Source organism: Sander lucioperca, chromosome 24, assembly GCF_008315115.2.
Source record: "Sander lucioperca isolate FBNREF2018 chromosome 24, SLUC_FBN_1.2, whole genome shotgun sequence".
Lineage (NCBI taxonomy): Eukaryota > Metazoa > Chordata > Actinopteri > Perciformes > Percidae > Sander > Sander lucioperca.
This window is the reverse complement of record NC_050196.1, coordinates 15,464,398-15,484,665: the sequence shown is the minus strand read 5'-3', so window position 1 is coordinate 15,484,665 and position 20,268 is coordinate 15,464,398. Positions and strand designations below refer to the sequence as shown.

Here is a 20,268-nt window from a genome sequence, read left to right as displayed (position 1 = left end):
ATTTGGACTAGATGTTTGGAAAAATAGTTTGGATGTAGGCTTCTCTCATTCGTTTGCTGAAAAGCTACATTGTTTTCTGGTCTGCAGTCGTCCATCATGCTTTGTCAGAGATTCATTACCTCCATGCATGTTTTAAATTGCCTTACCAACAAGAGGCCACACAATAAGCCTCAATATTAGACCAAAATCCGTCACAGCATAGACTGGGACAGGCTCAAAGTAAACACCAGTCATTTGGGCTGGTATCCTTCAAAAATGTTCGATACCGGTATCAATACTTGGACTTCGATAAGGGTTCTTTTCGATACCAATTTTATAAAACAAAAAAATAAAATAATTACGACATTACGGCACAAATCTTTGTATTTATTTTTCAGCTCCTACTACGTAAGCCCCGTCTCTGTGTAACGTACAGTTTTCCCTGCGTGTCTCTATGACATGTAACGTTAGACAGCCAATCACAGACATTATTAGGTCTAGGTAGATTGGCTCACTGACACTGATAAGGTTTACTCCTTAGGTATTAAAATTGGGTATTGAATGAAGAGGCATTTTTCAATACTCAATACTTTAAAAGCAATTCGGTCGGTGCCTAAAAAGTATTGAAATCGGTACCCAGCCCTCATTTTCACTCCATGTACCACCACTTTTTAATCACCCGACAGCTAAAAATTCTCCATGACATTTGAGTGAAATTAATCCATTGATGATGACCTTAAGATGAAAGAAAAAGAAAAAGCCCGTAAGAGGACATCGAGTTAAGTAGATGTGTCAAATTTTCACAAGAATAACCCTCTCATGCTCATGTCTTTAAGAGACTGTAAACTCTACAGAAGTCAAGCATTTGTTAGCAACCATCAGTAGCATTGTCACTACCTCCTGTGAGCCACCACTAACATCCCATTAAAATCCCAAAACATATACAATCACTGATTCGTCAAGACCAGTAAATGCTTCATAAAACGCCGACCAGTAGTGTTAGGAGTCGACTAAGCTCCTAGTTCTTACATTTCCTATGATGCAGTTCTTTTTTTGTATTCTGTACAACAAAAACCTTCAGTCATATCGCTCACACTTCATGACTGCTAAAATATTACACCGACTATAATCATAACTGCTGGACAGGCTAATTGCACTGACATCCATTTCAAAAAGTTAAAAGCAGGGGCGGGTGAAACAGACAAAGATTTAAAAAGGAAATCAGAGAAGTGAAATATATAAAATTAAATTAGTCCGTGCAAGTACTTCCTCCCACTACCTACTCTTCCTGATCCCTCTATATTCCAAACTCATTTGGCAGCCCGCGTTGCCCCTCGCCTGGCATCTAACGGCTTTGATGTAGTCAGCAGACGCCAGGCGAGCGCCGTGGTAACCTGTGTTTGAGAAGTCTGTGAGCTGCCCTCTCTACATCCCCTCTCTCTTCTGCCATCCTTTTGTGTCTGTCCGTCTCTCTCTGCCAGTTAATGAGCCATGCAGGACTGCCATCATTCTGTGTAGTCATGTAGAGAGTCAGAGAGAGAGGGGAGAAAAAGGGGGAGGGGGGGGCTGGAAAGACAGAAAATGGGTGAGACAGTGAGAGAAGAGAGTGGGGACACGATGTTTTCCCTCACCTCCTCCCTAATCAGGCCTCGTCTCTCTATCAAACACCACACGGCAATTAGACCTGACAGTACTCCGACTCCCACAATCCCACTAGGAACACTCAAATCAACACAAGGGGAGGGGAATACCTGAAAACCAGCACAACTTCAAGAAAACAGAGCTCCTGATAGCAGAGATGCAAACACTGAGGTAAAAATCTCAAAACTATAACGACAGAATAAAGAAGAATAAAGACTCTTGCCTCCCATCGTGCATGGCCAGATGTTGTGCGGGAAAGTGGTCACGACTGCGTGCACGAGCAGTCTGTAGTCCCCAGAGGTCGCCTTTTGGAATAGTAGGATGATAACAAATACAGTCGAGCTCACTTGCATGAACAGCGAGCTAATTGGGATAATTAGTTACCTCGCTCGTTATTGCATTTTAATGCTGATCAATGATCAGGAGGGGTGGAGCGGGATGCTGTATGTATGTATGTTTGTTTATGTTTACGTGTGCCTCTATGGGTTCATGGCATTTAGATATTTTGATTTTGGGGCGATTAGGTAAGGTTACAGGAACATATTCAAACCACATACAGTAACTGAAAACATAGAAAATGCTCTCAGTATTAAATATCACTAATCTGTGGGTGTGTTGAACGCATTCCAAGAGTTACTTTGTAAAGCAATTTGCATTTTCTGTGCCGGATTTTCCCCCATCCTGGTGAAATATCTACTTCAACGTCAGTTAACGATTTCTTACATTTTCCAGCGTGCCTTTCAACAACTTCCAGAGAAGGGACATAAACTTGTTGCATTTAGCTCGGGGGGGTTAAATGCGTAGGCGGGGAGAGAGTGATAGTGATGTTAAAAGCAAGTGAGAACTTTTTTTTTATTTTTTTCAAGTTGCTGCACTTCTGTCAAATATGCAACATGTGTTGTAGCGGAATTTAATTCTGGACAGCTGACGGAGAGATTGGTAACTGTTGCTCCTCTATGATGGATTAATGCCTCCATGATTGTTAAACATCAGTGGACACCGTGGGTTTTGAAAGGCATCCTCCCTCTTTAAAACTAAGGGAAATTTGATCTAATCCCAATTATGTTTTGATAGATGAAAAAAATACTGCATTGTAAATGTCTTAAAGTGACATTGTCCGCATAATGCAATATCAATGGTCTACATGTGGGTAGTTAAGTAGAGAAACATGAAAGGTACAACAGCAAAATGAACCCAGAAATGAGATCGATCTATCTATCTATCTATCTATCTATCGCAAATTTTTTCGGTGTTTATTGTGCCAGTTAATATCGCAATGCCGATAGAAAAACGATATATTGTGCAGTCCTACCAGAAATGCCAATATTCACTGTGCTCTTACTAATAATTCTTGTATTTTAGGGTGGAGTGTTCCTTTAAAGTACATCTTGACTGCTGTAGGTAGGTAGGTTGGTAGGTGGTAGATGGATAGATGGATAGATGGATAGAAAGAAAGAATACTTTATTCATCCCCATAGGGAAATTCAGATGTCCAGCAGCTCAAAGACGACACCACATTTCCACACTAAAACCATATGGATAAATAAATGGCCTTAAAATAATTGTAAAACAGAATAAAAACCAAGCGTACATATATTGTAATCCATTCTATATATGTAGAAGTCAACCCCACAATGCTTCGGTTACAGGAAACACTCCCTTTGCCACTCATACGTGTGCACCAAAAATGTTGCATGTGAGCTACAGAGAGAAGAGCCCGTGTCCAGCTGACGAAAGTCAAAGCTGCGACACCTCCGAAGCTCCCTAAATCTCCTCTTGAAGAAGCCATTTCATCCGCACACATCAATAGCCAACTCTCTAGAGCAAAGCACAGCAATAATTCCAGATAAATCATTCCCTCACGGAGCCACTTGATGCGTTCAAACGCACCCGTGACCTTCAGCTCTGACTCTTTCTACATCATATAGTCTGGGAATATAAAAGCTTATTAGCTCAGAACATTGTTGATACGTTTGTTCGAAAGGCAATGCACTAATGAGGCGTTGCAGGATGCAGGCGGCCGCTGACTATCCTTTTGGAGATTTTTTTTTTTTCCCGCGCTGGAGGAGCACAATACGCCGCTAATGGCATCTCTTTCACAAATGGGCAAATAAAAAGAGAGATGAAGTACAATATTGCTTTACCATATCAAAGGGAGTGCCATCCACGGCTGTCTGTTGGCATGTTGATGGGTGAGCAGGAAGGTGGACTTCTATAGACACGTGATGGACGTGAGGAGACAGCTGGAGAAGCTGCCAGAGAGAAAGAGTGATGGGGGAATGCACACAGACCGGGCAGAAAAAAAAAAAAAAAAAAAAAAGTACAAACAGACATAATGATATTGCATTATAATAAACATAAGCATGTTAGTTAAGGAAAAGGCACAAATATTACTTTTAGAAACACATTTCAGATGAAAGAGTGCATTATTTTGGCAACTATACATCCTTTTACTGTCTTTGTGCATCTTACCGACAGCACCGGATACTTACACACACATACATTTGTTGACACACGCTCAGCAGCAGCAGCTCCATTGTAGCAGATCATGGTAAATCAACAGTAGCTGTAAAAAGAGGAGAGTTACTTTACAGCCCTAAGATCAGGATTCCTCAGCCTGTTCTGGCCTCATGCAGAAGTTAAACATTGTTCCAGAGTCAAGTCTCAAATGCATTGGACCCTACATTTCCCACAATGCATGAACAAGATATTGTTCTTTTCTTGTCATATGTCACGCTGACTTACATTATCCAAGGTACTGGGGGTACCTTGGTTTCCACGAGTTAAATTTAAGACTTTTTTTGGACCTTTTTAATACCATTTAAAATTAAATTGAATACCAACTTCATGAACATACTGGCAAAAGTATGTAGGATATATTGGAATATCAGAAAAGGATTGTTCACAAGTACTTGAACATAAGACATTTTATTGTACTATTCAATACATACATGCTTTGTGACAAAACAATGAAGTTATTTAATCTTATAAAAGGACAATACAAATGTTAGACCTTTTGTGAACAAAATGTAAGACTTTCTAAAGACATTTTAAAGACTTTTAAGACCCCGCGGGTACCCTGATATCAATAGTGTTGTTAGCTTGTCTATTTACCTGACATGGCCAGCAAAAGCTAGCCCAGGCATCGACTTTCCCTATATACACCACAGGTGCGATAATTGGTCAGAACCAACAACACATGATTCATAGGGGAGCTCAAAACTCTAGCCGCAACTAAATGTTACTTGTGCATTCAATGTGATGGCCACACTCGAGAAGTGGGAACCTCTTGCACTCACTTCATTTTCTTTGGCTTACACAGTGCTTTTTAAGATTGGTTCATAGAATTTCTCAGACACACTGTACATGCAGGCTTTTGTTTCAAACATTCATGTAAGAATTTACAGGAAACCTAGTGTTTGTTTCACATACATATGCTTTATTTAGTTGATGGTACCAGGTATCTTTTGCAGCGCACACATTTAGTTACTTTTGGATTGTCTTGTTTCTTTCTTAGAAACTTTATTTCTTTTGAGCTCACCGGTGGTGTAGGTTCCACAGTCTGGAATGGTTCCATGTGGTCTGCTGGGCAAAAAGTTGGCACCTGGAGCAAGAGCTGCTTTACAGGTCCGAAGCCAAATTGGACACTTCCACTACTCGTCATGTCATGGGGGAGCGTCCTTCTTTCTTTAGATATCTTGTCACTTGATTTACATTATACTAAGTATTTTTGTTTTGGTTTATGTTTAACGTAAATCTACATTTATTGGATCCAGTGTTTTGTTTTTGATTTTAGTTTAATTAGTAATGTTTTATTGTATGTTTCCTTTGTGTGTCAAAACCTGGGCCACGTTCAGCCCCGACAAAATGTAGCAACACGTTTTTTTTTTTTAAACTGAAATGGGGTGCGTTGAACACCGTTGTGTGTACAAGCGCTCTGCCTTTTTAAACCACAAGTTTACAGAAACGTCTCTGCTAATTGGGTATCACCTGTGACACAGCAAATAAACCAGATACACTCCCACTAAACAAGAGAAAACATATCTCAAAGCCGTTGCACACCGTTTTACACCGTTCTGAGGAAACATGACGTTCAACATGGAAACCGTAGCAAAACGGTGCACACCGTTTTGAGATTGAACGTGCCCCAGGTCTGATCAACTGAAATATATGTCCCCTTTGTTTCTTCTTTGATAGCAGGGTTTCTGCAGGTTTTACCAAGTCAAATTCAAGAATTTTTAAGACCTTTATGAATGAAATTTAAGACCTATATCACGACATAAAAGTACAACGACATGACTCACAAAAGTACTTGCAAAGTAAATAAATGTATTCAAATTTTGTAAAAGTGACACAGAGTAATAATAATCTGTACATATACAGCGAATTATATTTGGACGAGCGAAAGAAAGAAGTACAGCACCACAGAATTAAACAAAAACATTTCAATGAGCATTAGAGGCAGCGTTACATGGACGTAGGAGTTTGTTGCGTTAAGAGCTCTATTTACGTTCTGTTTATTGACCTCTTTCATGAGCTCAAAACTTTATCTTCATTTTTCTTTGTAAACAGTTTAAATTGATAGTTTTTGTGACTCCTCCAAAAATAATACATACTACAGCATGATAGAGTGAAGACTGATTCTAGAAGTGTTACCACAGCATCCACACTACCTGTATGATTATCAGACTCAGATTTCAGATTCAACATCTCTTCATGTGCCTATACTGCCAAGTGACGGTGGATGTCCGTCAGCTCTGTGTGTACCTGTCGCTCAATCTAGTGCTGGCCAAAGATGTGTCTTTTCTATTGATACTGCCTCCAGGAAATAGCCATGTGCGCGTACTTTAAAGACCTATACAGCTCTCACTTTCTCCCACCTACTCCTTTTGCTTTTATACGTTACCAAACTAAACCGCCAACCAGATGGAAGCATTACAACACCATGCATACTGCCCCGCATATTTTTTTTTGTATGTATGATTTATTTATGTAAATTTCAATACAAGAGTATATGTACAAGAGTTCTCACAGATACGAAGAGGATTACAGTATTACGGTATGCATATAACAAAGCATGGGACAGCCAAATGGTGAAGATACACAAGACCCCCCTCCCCTTTCCAAAATAAAACAGACAACTAAGGCAAACTTATACAAAGACCAAAAAAAACAGAATAGACCAATTAGATCAGGCCATTAAATGCCCCGCATGTTTTATTTATGTACAGGTTAAGCTATAGTAGTAGGTACCATAAACTGCATGTACATTTGGAGTTATTTCTTTCCAAGCCATTCTTTCTGACTGCTAAAAAGAGAGCAAAAAGGGACATACAATCCAAATATCCAAGCAAAGGTTCAGCACAGCTTTTTTTGTGTATTGTCACGGTACAGGTAGTTCTGGTAAAATAATTTGTTGTTAGGTCTAGGAATATGCAGATGCTGACATAAGATGTCCCGAGTTGCAGTTTTCTGTAATGGAGCACACGTTGTCAACCTAAGTGCGATATGCTAATCAACACTTTACCTACATGTCATAACACAGGGAGGGGGGGGGGGCTCACTTTCAGGGACCAAAATGTTCGCTTTTAGCACCGGAGGGATTTAACTCCCAGTGTTACAGTGTCTTCTGATCACTAGCCTACATTTTTAATTTGACTCTCCCATCATACACAACATATGGAGTGATGGCATCCCCAGCAATCAACAGAGAAAACAGCAATCACTCTCTCATTACTGTCCTTTCTGTGTGTCCCTTACTTTTTTTTGTAAATTCACTTCCCTTCAGAGGCTCCTGCTTGTACGACTTATTTTTTGCTGAAAGCCCCCAGAGGAGATGTCAGGAGACTCTCACTCAAGGGCCGCCTCCAAGGGGGAAACAGTTTCGACTTTGTTCTGGGCGGCGAGCGCTCTGTGGGGAAAAATGTCTAAAAGGGCCCACATAATTAGAGGAGGGAGTGAGAGGTAAAGACAAACCCTGCTTTAGAAGGCAACTTAAAATAGTAAATCAACTTGGGCTTGAACTCGCTTTTTTCCTGCCACATATCAACGTCAGCACCCCGGAAACATGTTACTGTCCTTGTGTAGTCAGTTCATTTGAGTTGAGGTGGGGACACGGGTGGAAAATAGTCCTGAAGAAAGGAAGACAAACACTTGTTAATTGTTTCCCAAATGGTTTGCAATTTAGTTTGTGCTCTCCTTCAAAAGTCTTGCAACAAAAGGCAATGTCTACAAACAAATGCTTTAAAAAGGATTGCTGACTTCCTGTTGGACATCTCAGAGGTATGGCATTATGGGAATATGGTATTAAAGAGACAGAGATTGTACACGTGAAGATGAGTTTACTCATCATTAAGAGAAGAATACCGCTCAGCCTGAAGACAATTATATAATGCCTTCTGTGGCTCTGGAGGAGCTTTGTCAAGTCGGAGAAAATAACCCTGATGATGTCACAGTGATGTCATCAGCAATAGCTTGGGTTTGACTTGGAGATAAAGAAAAGAACAATATCTCGTTGCATTATGGGAAGTGTAGCGTCCAGTGTATTTGAGACTTGACTCTGGAATAACTATTTCCAACAGCGTAAAAACAAGTTATTTAAATTTTTGTCTCAACTGCCTGACCCCTGTTCGCCAACACGTTAGCCATATCAACTTTATACGGCGATATGTCAGTGTTGTGTTAATAGTATGTTTTGCTGCCCCCAAGTGGCCACAAAAAAGAATTATACCGCTTTAAACTAAGTTTTTTCTGACTGAAATCCAAATACACTCGTTTGCTAACTAGTGTGACGCACAAGCTAACATGCTAACGAAGTCAAGTTGAGTTTTAAATGACCAGAGAGGTAAGCTAGTCATTTCAAATCAAATTGATTAGATACATGTACACGTTCAAGTGCAGGATTAGGCATCAAAAATGTTTTTACAGGAAGAGGAAAAAGGGATTTTTTTTATTTAAAAATCCTGAATTATTTCACTTTATCTTATGGCAAACAGAGATAACACACGTGCATGCTGCCTCCCTCTGTCTTATGGATACACTTCAGAGAGAAAAGCTGTCGGTTAGCTTCTCCATCCCAGTTAAACACGCACACTCTCACAAGCACACGACTTGTATTGTCTTCAGCTATGCTCAATTATTAATGGATAAACAAAGAGCCGTGAACTGTGATGGGCTGTCGGCAGATATTTTCCCCTCTCATATCTTGGAGGCCCAGGAAAAGTACACAGGAGCTGGCACTGTAAAGAGGGAGGAGAAGCTTAAGGTCAAACTCACTCACTGGGATGCTCGCGCACACACACACACACACACACACACACACACACACACAAAACCAGATGTGCATGCATGTATTCACGCACAGATACAAACAAACAGAAGATCTGCAAGGAGTACAGATAGTCTAAAAATGTCAGGGGGAACTGCATGTGTGTGTGTGTGTGTGTGTGTGTGTGTGTGTGTGTGTGTGTGTGTGTGTGTCAGAGAAGTGGAGCAGATAGCTCATTTCCTCTACTGAGACTTTTAGCTGCCTTCTCTCTCAGGAGGTTGGCTAGCCATGTGAAGAGTGTATGACTGTGTGTGTGTGTGTGTGTGTGTGTGTGTGTGTGTGTGTGTGTGTGTGCATCTAACAGACAACAGACTCTCCTGGGTAAGTGAGGATGATGTAAGGGCAGTTCATCGACTTCACTTCATGCAGCAGCAACACAGAACAATTCTTAAAAAGGTGTAGCTGCAGGTAATAAATAGAGGACCGATAGTTAGGGCTGGGTATCGTTTAAAGATTTCCGATAACGGAACCAATACCGAGACTTCGATACAGGTTCCTAAGCGATACTTTTTTTCGATACCAATTTTATAAAATCCATTTTAACAACAATAAACATTGTAAATCTCCCCGTCTCTGTGAGTAACGTATTGTGTGTCCTGCTTGCCACTACGACGTGTAACATTAGACAGCCAATTACAAACATTATAAGATCTTGGTAGAAGAATGGTGCATGCTTATTGGCTCGCTGATGCTGATGAGATTCACTCCTTAGGGATTGATATTTGGTATTGAATGAAGAGGCATTTTTCGATAGTCGATACTAAGGAGGCAATTTGGTCGGTGCCTAAAAAGTATGGAATTCAGTAGCCAGCCCCACCGAATCATTTTTAAAATTATATAACAAAGACAAATATTTCACCTGACAGATGATGGAAATAAATAACTGCAGTGTTCCTGGTTTTCTGTTTGGGTAATTTACAGCAAATGCTGCTTTGTTGATGTCACCGCGTCTCTGCATTAACTGGGAAGTGACTCAAATGAGCCATGATGTCATTCTATCCTCTCTGTTAGCAATATGGTCTCTGATTCAGCCGGCTGTCTCTCAGTGTGTCTGGCTTTCCTTCTGCTTCTGTCCACATTTTTTAAAGTGACCAGATCGGATCTGTGTGTTTTGACAGTAACATCATTTGTTGTAATTATGATGTTGTCATAGTGATGATGAAGGTGAGTGCACATGCTGGCTCAGGTTCTTTCTTTTTTTCATCCTGAAAATATACGGTTGTTTTTTAATCAACATTTCCTTGTTGCAGTTGAGATTCAGGAATCATGGATTTATATGTAGAGCTGGGAACGGAATTTAATACTTTTTAGGCACCGACCGAATTGCATCTAAAGTATTGAGTATCGAAAAATGCCTTGTCATTCAATACCCAATTTCAATACCTAAGGAGTAAATCTCATAATGTCTAATAATGTCTGTGATTGACTGTCTAACGTTACACCTCGTAAAGACCTGCAGGAAAACTAAGTTACACACAGAGACGGGGCTCATGTAGTAGGTGCTGAAAAATACGATACACAGCCCTATTTGTCTGTCTACAGGCAGGTATTTCCTGGGACATTATGCTTAAAAAAGAGCAAGATGGTCAACTTGCAAGTGTTCCTGCCATTAAACAGCTGACAACAGCCCTCAAAATTTCCCAGAGATTTCCAGCGAAAATTCTCACATATCAGAAATTTGAACAGCATGTTTGGCATATTTTCCTGATAAATTACCCTAAATGGCCGAGCATTTATCAAAACGTATATACAAATATAACGCAGCTGCAAACATGGATGCACGACTTGTCTGAAGCTCACTAACCAACACAAGCTGTTTCCACACACACACACACACACACACACACACACACCCCCAGTAAGTTCCCCTCAGCTGTACACACACAAATCCATCAAACTGTGGCGTACCTCTCCGACTTGTTAAGGTACCATTTGTCAGCTGCTCCTGGAGTGGCTGTGTGACTCTGCCACTAATTGCCACTGGTGCTAAATTTAGTAGGGGAGATACGAATCCTTTTGATCAGTAGCACTGAATCTAAAAGAAAAAAAAAAAATTGTGCTCAGCCTCGCAGGCAAGTTTACCCGCCTCTCCCTGCGCTCTCCCCCATCTTCCTGTCACTGGGGAATAGGTGAACTATTCCATATGTCAGCCTTGTCAATCAGCCGCAGAAATATGGGAAGTGCTCTCTTTCACTCGCTTTCTCTCCCCCCCCCCCCCCCCCTCTCTCTCTCTCTCTGTCTCCCGCCAAAGATCCTGGGTACTGTAGATGTTGTTCGTGTCTCTGAGAATTCTGCCAGTGCTCCGGTGTGTGTGTGTGTGTGTGTTTATTTCCATGTCATCATGGGTGGTTTGGAACCTCAAGACAAGAAGGGAATATTAATCAAAACAATCTCAGCTAGGAATTTTTAATTGTTACATTAATCAATCATTGGAGCTGAGACGAGGGCTTACAGAAGCTCAAAGTCAACTTGTTTTCAGGAGACGCTGCTTATGCTGTGTACAGTAAAGTGTGTGCTTGGGTTGGACTGAATTCTTTTTTATATATCACAATTAGGGATCGACCAATGCTGGTTTTTCAAGGCCAATACCGATACCGATTATTAGTAGTTAATGAAACCGATATTTAGAACCGATATGCATTTACATTTTTTAGTCAAAATTAAGATTTTGGAATACAAAACTTTTTTTTAAATGCTTTTAAGCAATTCTTTAATAAATTAAAAACTTTCAACATAATACCCAGTAACAGAGAGTCAGATAGTGTTGTGGGCGGGACATTAAGTCAGACTCAGTGGTGAGTGAAACCGAAGCAGAGGGACAGACACAGAGCTGTAGCCGAGCCAAAGCAGAGCACCTTTTAATAGATACATTTTATCGGTTATCAGGCAAATAAAAACGCCAATACAGATAATCTGCAAACTGCCAAAAAACGGGCCGATAATCAGCCAGGGCCGATAATTCCCTAATCCCTAATCAAAACACATCTCATGTTGAAGTTGAAGCTGTCTTAAGTTGGAAATCAAACAGACGGGAAAGATGAAAGATGATTTTTGTCCACACCTTAAAAGGTGCTGTAGGTAGGATTGTGAAGATCCAGGACTTAGCCAAAACATTTTAACATCGACAACTTCTCAGTCTCTCCCCCCTTTCTGCTAAAGCCCAAAACGGTCTCCTAAGCCCCTCCCCCCATAAGGGAGAATAAATGCGTGTGCATGAGCAGTGATTGACACGCAGTTAGACACCCCCCCTGGCCCTGATTGGTGCATCTGAACAGGGAGCGGTGGATTGTAGGTGGTGACAGAGGAGCCAGATTTTTTTTAGATGACCTGCTTCATGTAGTTCTACTGGATATTAAAAAAAACAGCTTTTAAGCTTTTTTTCCCAGCCTGTGGTCGTCACACATCAAATACACAACTGCAGACACTAAAAACACCAGTGTTAGTCCGTGCTGAGAGGTCACCCTGATGCCAATACGTCATCATACCCCCCCCCCCCCCCCTGCAAAGCTAGCTATCCAGCCAGTGACAACAGGCAAAGCTGTCCTTTCACTGATTGATGACGGTGCTATCAAGACTTGGATCATAACTCACAAACTTTAGCTGCTTGAGTTTGTGCCGGCAACCAAGGTTACGTCAGATCAACTTTATCTTCTGCGCTCCGTGCGAGCGTCACCAATAAATATTCTATTTTGATCTGTTTAAGTGACGCGATGCCATCCAGAAGGCTCTTATTTTAATTAATACATTTTTCATAATCTAGCCGAATGGCTAAATAAAGGGCTTTGTGGGGGAATTGATCTCCTTGAAAAGAACATCCATAAAGGACACAAGTCACACTAAAAGCAGTGTGTAAACAAGATGCGTAAAGGCCAAGGTTGCAAAAGCATTGCATCACAGCAGTTTATTTTCTTATTCCACTTGTTGTTTCTCCCTTTTTTTATATTTTAGATAAACATGACCTTGGTACATATCTTCTAACCACCCCTTAGTGAAGGAGCAACTTGGTCTGGGTGAAAGATTAGACCCTTCAGTCCGTTTTTTTAGCCCTTAACAACGAGCGATGTTCTATTTAACCACCCCTAATAGGTGTTTTCTGTTCGCCTACTCAAGCATCTGTTCTGAGGTTAAGTGAGTTTTTTTTTTCTTTGTCATGGAGCAAAAAACATATGCCATAAAAACATCAGCGTGACAACATGTTCGGAGCAAACAAGTTAAAAATAATTGCAGTAGAACTTCACACCAAAGACGAGAATGTGAAGAACTATATCAGGACACAAAAAGATACAAAATCTGCATCCGGCAGAGAAAACTAAGTTCCTCACAATATACAGTACACAAGGGTGATACTGACTGAGATCATCATCAGGTGTAAAAACTGACGTCCCGTTTTCAGGTGACCAGTGTCACCACAGAGAACTGCTAACCGTCAGCTGCTCCCGTCTCCCCTCGGTGATTCTCGTTAGCGCCCTGTCTAATTCATTAGGACAAACGCAGGGCCAAAAAATATCACAGAGGCATTCAAATAATGCTGTCAACAAGTTACACAAGCTGTGTGTGTGTGTGTGTGTGTGTGTGTGTGTGTGTGGGCTTGTTTAACTATATTCGTGGGGTCCAAAAACCAAGTCCAGTATACTTGTGGGGCCCCGACAGCTTTGTGGGGCCAAAATGCTACCCCACAACTTTAAAGGGCTGTTTGAGGGTTAGGATTAGGGATAGAATTAGGTTAGGGTTATGGTGAGGGTAAGGGTTAAGGTTAGACATTTAGTTGTGATGGTTAAGGGGCTAGGGAATGCATTATGTCAATAGTGCCACAAACCTGTGTGTGTGTGTGTGTGTGTGTGTGTGTGTGTGTGTGTGTGTGTGTGTGTGTAGTCCACATGTCACCAAGCATCATGGAAATAACACCCTATCATCTGTCAAGCAGCAAAGAATGTTGGTTTATACCTAAGTGTATGCTATGTATTGCGTGTGTGTGTGTGTGTGTGTGTGTGTGTGTGTGTGTGTGTGTGTGTGTGTGCTTGTCATGGCTTAGGAGTATAAGTGTGTGTCAGATGTTAGTTGGGTGACCATACAGATGTTTTTTATATTTGTGTTTTTTTTATGTTATCTGTTGATTGTTGGAGCAGACGATGCAATAAAAAGTTCTGTGTGAACAGACAAAGTTTTATCTTATCTTCTTTTTTGTAGGTGACATGTTTTATATATTTCTACCTTCTTTAGCTGGAGTTTTCCCACGTTTTACAGGAAGGCACCCAGAGAGCAGACGTCCCATGCAGCTCGGGATGGAAATGACGACCACTGAAACAGAAGACAAGCAGGGAGGTAAGAGAAGAGAGAAAAAGTCCCATTTAACTTTTTATACTAAAGGACTAAGTGTGCAGTCAGAACAGAAAGTGGCACAGCCAAATAGGCTTGAAGCTTGGTGACATGGTGAATAGTTGCTTAAAGCAGACAATCAGTTACCAAACTTAATTCAAACTAGACGCACAAATCGCTACATCCCCAGTTAGATTCTGGCTGAGGTCCTTTGTTGCGTGTCATCAACCTCACTCTCTTTTCCTGCCTACATTCCATGTCTTTATCTATATTATTCATTAAATAAAAAGGCAAAAAAATCTGAAATGCAAACCATGCTGCATCTCTTTGTACAGCAGTTTATACAGTGGCAGAACAGGGAATTGAAACATGTTGATGTTGTGATACAGTTATGATAACTTCCATCATTTTCCATGTCTCTGTGGCCGCACATCATCTGTCCCGATACCCACAGAAATAAGAGAAAATGCACAACCAAACAACTAATTGGATCCAGACGTGCGAGGAAACAACAGCTGTGTTTTGCGTTTTCTCTCGAAGCACGCCATCTCGCAGACACACACACACACACACACACATCCCCGACATACACCCACAGACAGAGAGGGTGCAGGATGAGACAAAGTGAGCGACGATATCACAAATCACAGGGACAATCAGCGGCCGTGTCATCTCCGAGCCAGCGTGCGGACTTCACAACAAACCGCGCTGTTAACAACAACAAGAAGGGATGATGGGAATCATTTCCTGAAGGATCTCCTGTTGTACGCCATTAGACAAAACATCTATCCTGTCTATAACTTCATGACACATGCCACATGTTGATGAGACGTGTATGTGTATGTGTATGGTGTGTATGGTGTTTTTTGCCACTTGCTTTAACTTGCGGTGAAATGCTTAAAGGGAGTTTTGATCAGCTGTCATGGAGTCGTACGGTAATGCAAAACAAGATACGGACACTGAAAACCAGATGCAATGCATTTATTAATTTGTTCAGCATTAAAGCGCTGCCATGGTGGAGTGTTTTCTTTTACTATTACAATATATGTGACTAAATGGACAGTACATCTGATCAGTGGAAGTTTTGAAGTAACAGAGGCTGCACACTACTGTAGAAAAACTGAATGTCCAGCCTAAGGAAGCCTAGAATATGGCCTCCACTTCAAATAACAGATTCAGCTTTGAACCTACGGTATGTGTGTGTGTGTGTGTGTGTCTGTTACATCGACCTCTTTGAGACAGAAAGACAAAGCAAAAGCAGGGCGGCTATGTGTGAAAGGATCTCTGCATTAACCTTGCTGCTGGCTACGACCCCTATCCCCCCCTCCTTCACACACACACACACACACACACACACACACACACTTCATCCTAGGCACCGGGCCGCCACGGCAGCCCTCTACCTCTCTCGCACTGTGTGCGTGTAAAACGCTGCACTTAACCTCGTCCCTGCTGCCTCCCACTCCAGGACTCACTGACAGCTCACAGACAGGACGTCTTCAAAAGGTGAAGCGCTTCAAACAGACAAGTGCGCGCGCACACACACACACACACACACACACACACACACACACACAAACTTTACTTCTTTTTAACCTTTATTTATCCAGGGAAAGTCAAACTGAACTTTTCCCAGCAAAGCCCTGCTGTGACTTTACACCTGCAAGCTTCCCAGTCCATCTCAACAGGTTTTGAACCAGCACCAGTCACAAGCGTTCCCACATGTGCCCACTTGCAACACACCAGACATATCTCTGCACCCCAGAACGGCAGTGACTCATATAACAACACGAAGAAGGAAAAGCAACGAGCTATGAAACATGCACAGCACAGGCACGCTCGCTGAAATGTATACAAACATGAGTCTGATTATTCTCGGCGGGCAGGATCATTCCATTCCTCGCAGAGAGAGAAGAGGGCCAAAGGGGGAGTAAATAAACTGCTTCAAAAGGAAAATGCACAAGTCTGTTTTTGTAGGGAAGTGGAGCCAACTACCACCACTGATGGGAAAGTTACGTAGTTAGGAAATGTGTTAATTATTTTAGTTAGTTTGCTATTTTGTGGGGTGTTTATTGCAGAGCTCGCACACATTTTCATGGACGCAACTTTTGCATGACATTTTTTCCAGGCCAGGATTATGAGATTGTGAAATTCCATGACTTTTTATGTTTCTTATCTATGACATAAAAGGAAATGAACAGCTTGGCTTCCACTGAAGGAAATGGTTTTCAATTTACAAAAGAAACAGGTTACTGTTCAAATAAACAGAAATCCAGTATCCTCTGTAAATCCAGTGGTGGAAAGTAACTAAGTACTCAAGGACTGTACTTGTCCAAGGTACTTGAGTATTTCCATTTACTAATACTTGGAAGCCAATATTGTACTTTGTACTCCACTACATGTATCTGACAGCTGTAGTTATTCTTCAGATTTAGATTATTATTGAAAAAAAAAAATAGACTAATAAATGATGATGGAATATTATGGATTAGGCTAGCAAACTTAACCCGGCAGTAGGCCTATATAAAGTAGTTCAAATGAACTCCATCTTTACCAGCGGATACATAAAGTGATAAACACTTTAATGCATCACTTTTGGTACTTTAAGTAGGCTATATTTTGATGCTAATACTTTTGTATGATTACTTAAGTTTTTGAATAAAGGGATCTGACTTGTAATAGAGTACTTTTACACTGTGGTACTTACAAAAACATCTGAGTAGCCTACTTCTTCCACTACTAGTACAAATCACAACACAGTAGGATCTCTGTGCTAACCTTACCCATAGCTAACGTTACTTCAGCTTGCAGAGGAAACACAATGTGTCCATGGTGTTACATAGCGGTCCGTGTACTTGGTGGCCAACGAATTTTCGTTTTGAAAGGAAAAAAACAAAAACGAAAAACGGCCAGTTTCCCAATTACCATTAGTAAATAGGAAAACAAAAAACGGAAAACAACCCATTATTCGTTTTTTGTTTTGATATTAAAAAATGGAAAACGAAAAACAATCTCGTTATCCGATTGTCTTTGATGTATTTGTAGATGGAACTCGGAAATTAAAATACGTGTGTATAAGTCGTATTCCTTAATTTTGCATTGGTATTTTTTTCGTGACCCGGAAGTTACTCCCGCCACGCCAAGACCCGCCCTTCAATAGCATTTATTGGCCAGTACCGCTTGTAAGATCCGTTCTGTGCATGCGCATAATTACGTAGTAGAAAACTAACAATGTCCCTGTGCGATTTGTAACTGTTGGTACACGATCCGTTCTGCCTGCACGATAGACTGTATATAAGTAACATGTGTCAACACTTTACGATCAAACATTACAACTTTTTTATTAAATCTTTTTTTATTAAATATTCATTATACAATAGTCATAGCTACAAACATTCAAAACTTGTCACTGATCCAAAACTGTGTAGCGACATCGTTGTTGTGTTGTTTACGTTAATGTTTTTACCTTTAAAGTGCCCATATTATGAAAAAATCTCTTTTTCTGGGATTTGGGGTGTTCTTTTGTGTCTCTGGTGCTTCCACACACATACAAACTTTGAAAAAAATCCACCCATGCGGTTTAGAGTGAGATACAGTTTCTGAATGTGTCCTGCCTTCAGTCTCTGGGTGAGCTGTTCAAAATCGGCACGGCTTGTGACGTCACAAGCCGAAACGAGCAGGCTAACCGCAACCATTAGCTCGTAGCGTTAGCATGCTAACGCTAGCATGCTAACGCTACCATGCTACCTCGTTCTCAATAGCAAAGCACTGCTACAACACACACAAGTTCACCATAATCTACAAAAGAACTACTTACACGTGCACCCTCATTTAGAAGTCTCCCAGCTAATCCTGCCTTGTAACTGACCGAAGTTGTAGAAACAGCCTTTCTTTTACTGTCTATGGAGCTAGCTAGCTGACATGATCTACATCTGAGCTACTGGGCATGTGCAGTGCAATCAAAGATAGTACAGAAGAAGAAGAAGAAGAAAAGAGGTCTCACTCTGTAGCTAAAACAGAGACCAGCTGAAAAGAGGATCTGCAGCAGTGAGAGAGAGCACTGCAGTACAACAAAAATATGGTGTTTTTTGAAAATTAAACCATGTAAACCTATTCTGGTACAACCTTAAAATACAATATGAACCTGAAAATGAGCATAATATGGCTGCTTTAATACTTCGTCTTGACTAATAACCATAGACTGTCTATTATTAATGCGATGAAGTGTAAACGTACATAAGTGTCCTTTTGAAGATGGGATGACAGCTCTCCCAGCCACCACTGCTGTATACCACTATAGTAGCTACATGCTAACGGCAGTAAACACTATAGTAGCTACATGCTAACGGTGATCTTAGCTGGCAATGTTGTTAAATTCTCCCCAATTCCGGGTCACATTCCTGCTGAAACATGTCCGATTGTGTAGTGTTTGGTCTGCGATTTTTGACGTTAGAAAGTGCTGCTTCGTTCCACTACAATCTAACGTTAGCATACTCATAGCTAACTATTGTAGCTGCATGCTAACGCGACATAGGGGAGCATATATAGCTAGCTATGTACGTATGTAGCAGGACTTTGTACCGTAAAAAATCACCAGTAGGCTTCTAAACCAAATACTAAACAAATACAAATACAGTAAAGTGACCGGAATTAGGAGTGAAATGTCCAGCATTGAGCTACATAATAGTTTGCTAGGAGTATGGTGGTCTCTCACAGAGATCTCATTTGTAGCCCTGTTTTTACCTGATACTTTCATAAAAGTACAAACACATGAAGTGAGAGGTATACACATGCTTAAACTTTATTAAAAGCATGGTTAACCTGAAGCAGGACGGAGTCATGACTTATAACACCAAAGCAAGGCTTCTAGCTCAGGCTAGCTAGCGTTAGCAAATTACCTTCAAAGTTGCAAAGAAATGACAAAACGTAAAATTTGAAGCCTTTATTTAATTTGCTACATGGTGTTGTACTGGATGGCCAGACGACCCTCCGTATATCATTAACAGATACTTTAGGAAACTCCAGCAAACACCTTGTAAACTTCATCTCTGCCATCATAACGGTCTACTGTCACTGTCTAATGTTTTCTTCCGGTAACCGGGAATGTCCAAACATCCTTACGGCAATGCATGCATAGAGCTGTGAAGTTTGCCGGTGTTCGCGCAAGCGTAGAACTGATCAGGCAGTGCACAGAACGGATTTTACAGGCGGTACGGATCGGGTACTGACAAAGGAATAAGATTTATACACACATTTTAATTTCCGAGTTCCATCTACAAATACATCAAAGAAAATCGGATAACGAGATTGTTTTTCGTTTTCCGTTTTTTAATATCAAAACAAAAAACGAATAATGGGTTGTTTTCCGTTTTTTGTTTTCCTATTTACTAATGGTAATTGGGAAACTGGCCGTTTTTCGTTTTTGTTTTTTTCCTTTCAAAACAAAAATCTGTTGGCCACCAAGTACACGGACCCATAGCCTACATTAGACACGAACAAAGCAAAGCAAAATCAGAAATCCCAACAAGATCCCAACAGTTTCTTACCTAACTAACGGATCACCAGCTCCGGTCGCACACGTGGGGTGTTTTTTGTTCCACAACCACGTGCGATCGGTCAGAAACCAAACAGCAGCCACGCCCGGGAAAATAGTGCGCTGTCGTAGCTTCCTCCCTGATCTCTGGCTCCGAGAGACGTTCAAACTGCGCCCCCTGCTGTCCAAAGCCAGCACCATCTTATTTACATGGGTTTTATTTTCTGTTTTTTTATATATATATATATATATATATATATATATATATATATATATATATATATATATATATATATATATATATATATATATATACACACACACTTTATCACATTGAGATCAATAGCTCATTTTCAAGTGAGACATGAGTACAAAGTGGAATATCAAACAAAAATACAATCAAATGAAAACAAGAAAGATTCAAATATCAAGACAGCAGTTAAAAGGGCTAAAAATATGATAAGATAAAGTG

General features: G+C 40.7%; 1 protein-coding gene and 1 long non-coding RNA gene across 5 annotated transcripts in view; both read right to left on the bottom strand.

Moving 5' to 3' along the window:
* Positions 1–5,369, bottom strand: part of LOC116044494 (POU domain, class 3, transcription factor 3-B) — a 173,781-nt gene extending 168,412 nt beyond the window's left edge. For all 4 annotated transcript variants that reach the window (XR_004896618.1, XR_004103680.2, XR_004896619.1 and 1 more), the window contains exons 1-3: positions 5,162–5,369; positions 4,113–4,186; positions 3,765–3,872 (exon numbers count right to left, since the gene is read on the bottom strand). The gene's annotated coding sequence lies outside the window, so the exon portion shown is untranslated. The remainder of the gene's footprint in view (positions 1–3,764; positions 3,873–4,112; positions 4,187–5,161) is intronic.
* A 1,316-nt stretch (positions 5,370–6,685) lies between these two features.
* LOC116044526 lies at positions 6,686–19,907 on the bottom strand. The gene is made up of 4 exons (XR_004103698.2): positions 19,810–19,907; positions 14,159–14,245; positions 7,645–7,751; positions 6,686–7,547 (listed from the first exon to the last, which is right to left on the bottom strand). It is a non-coding gene; the product is annotated as an uncharacterized LOC116044526 (long non-coding RNA).
* Positions 19,908–20,268: the final 361 nt, after the last annotated feature.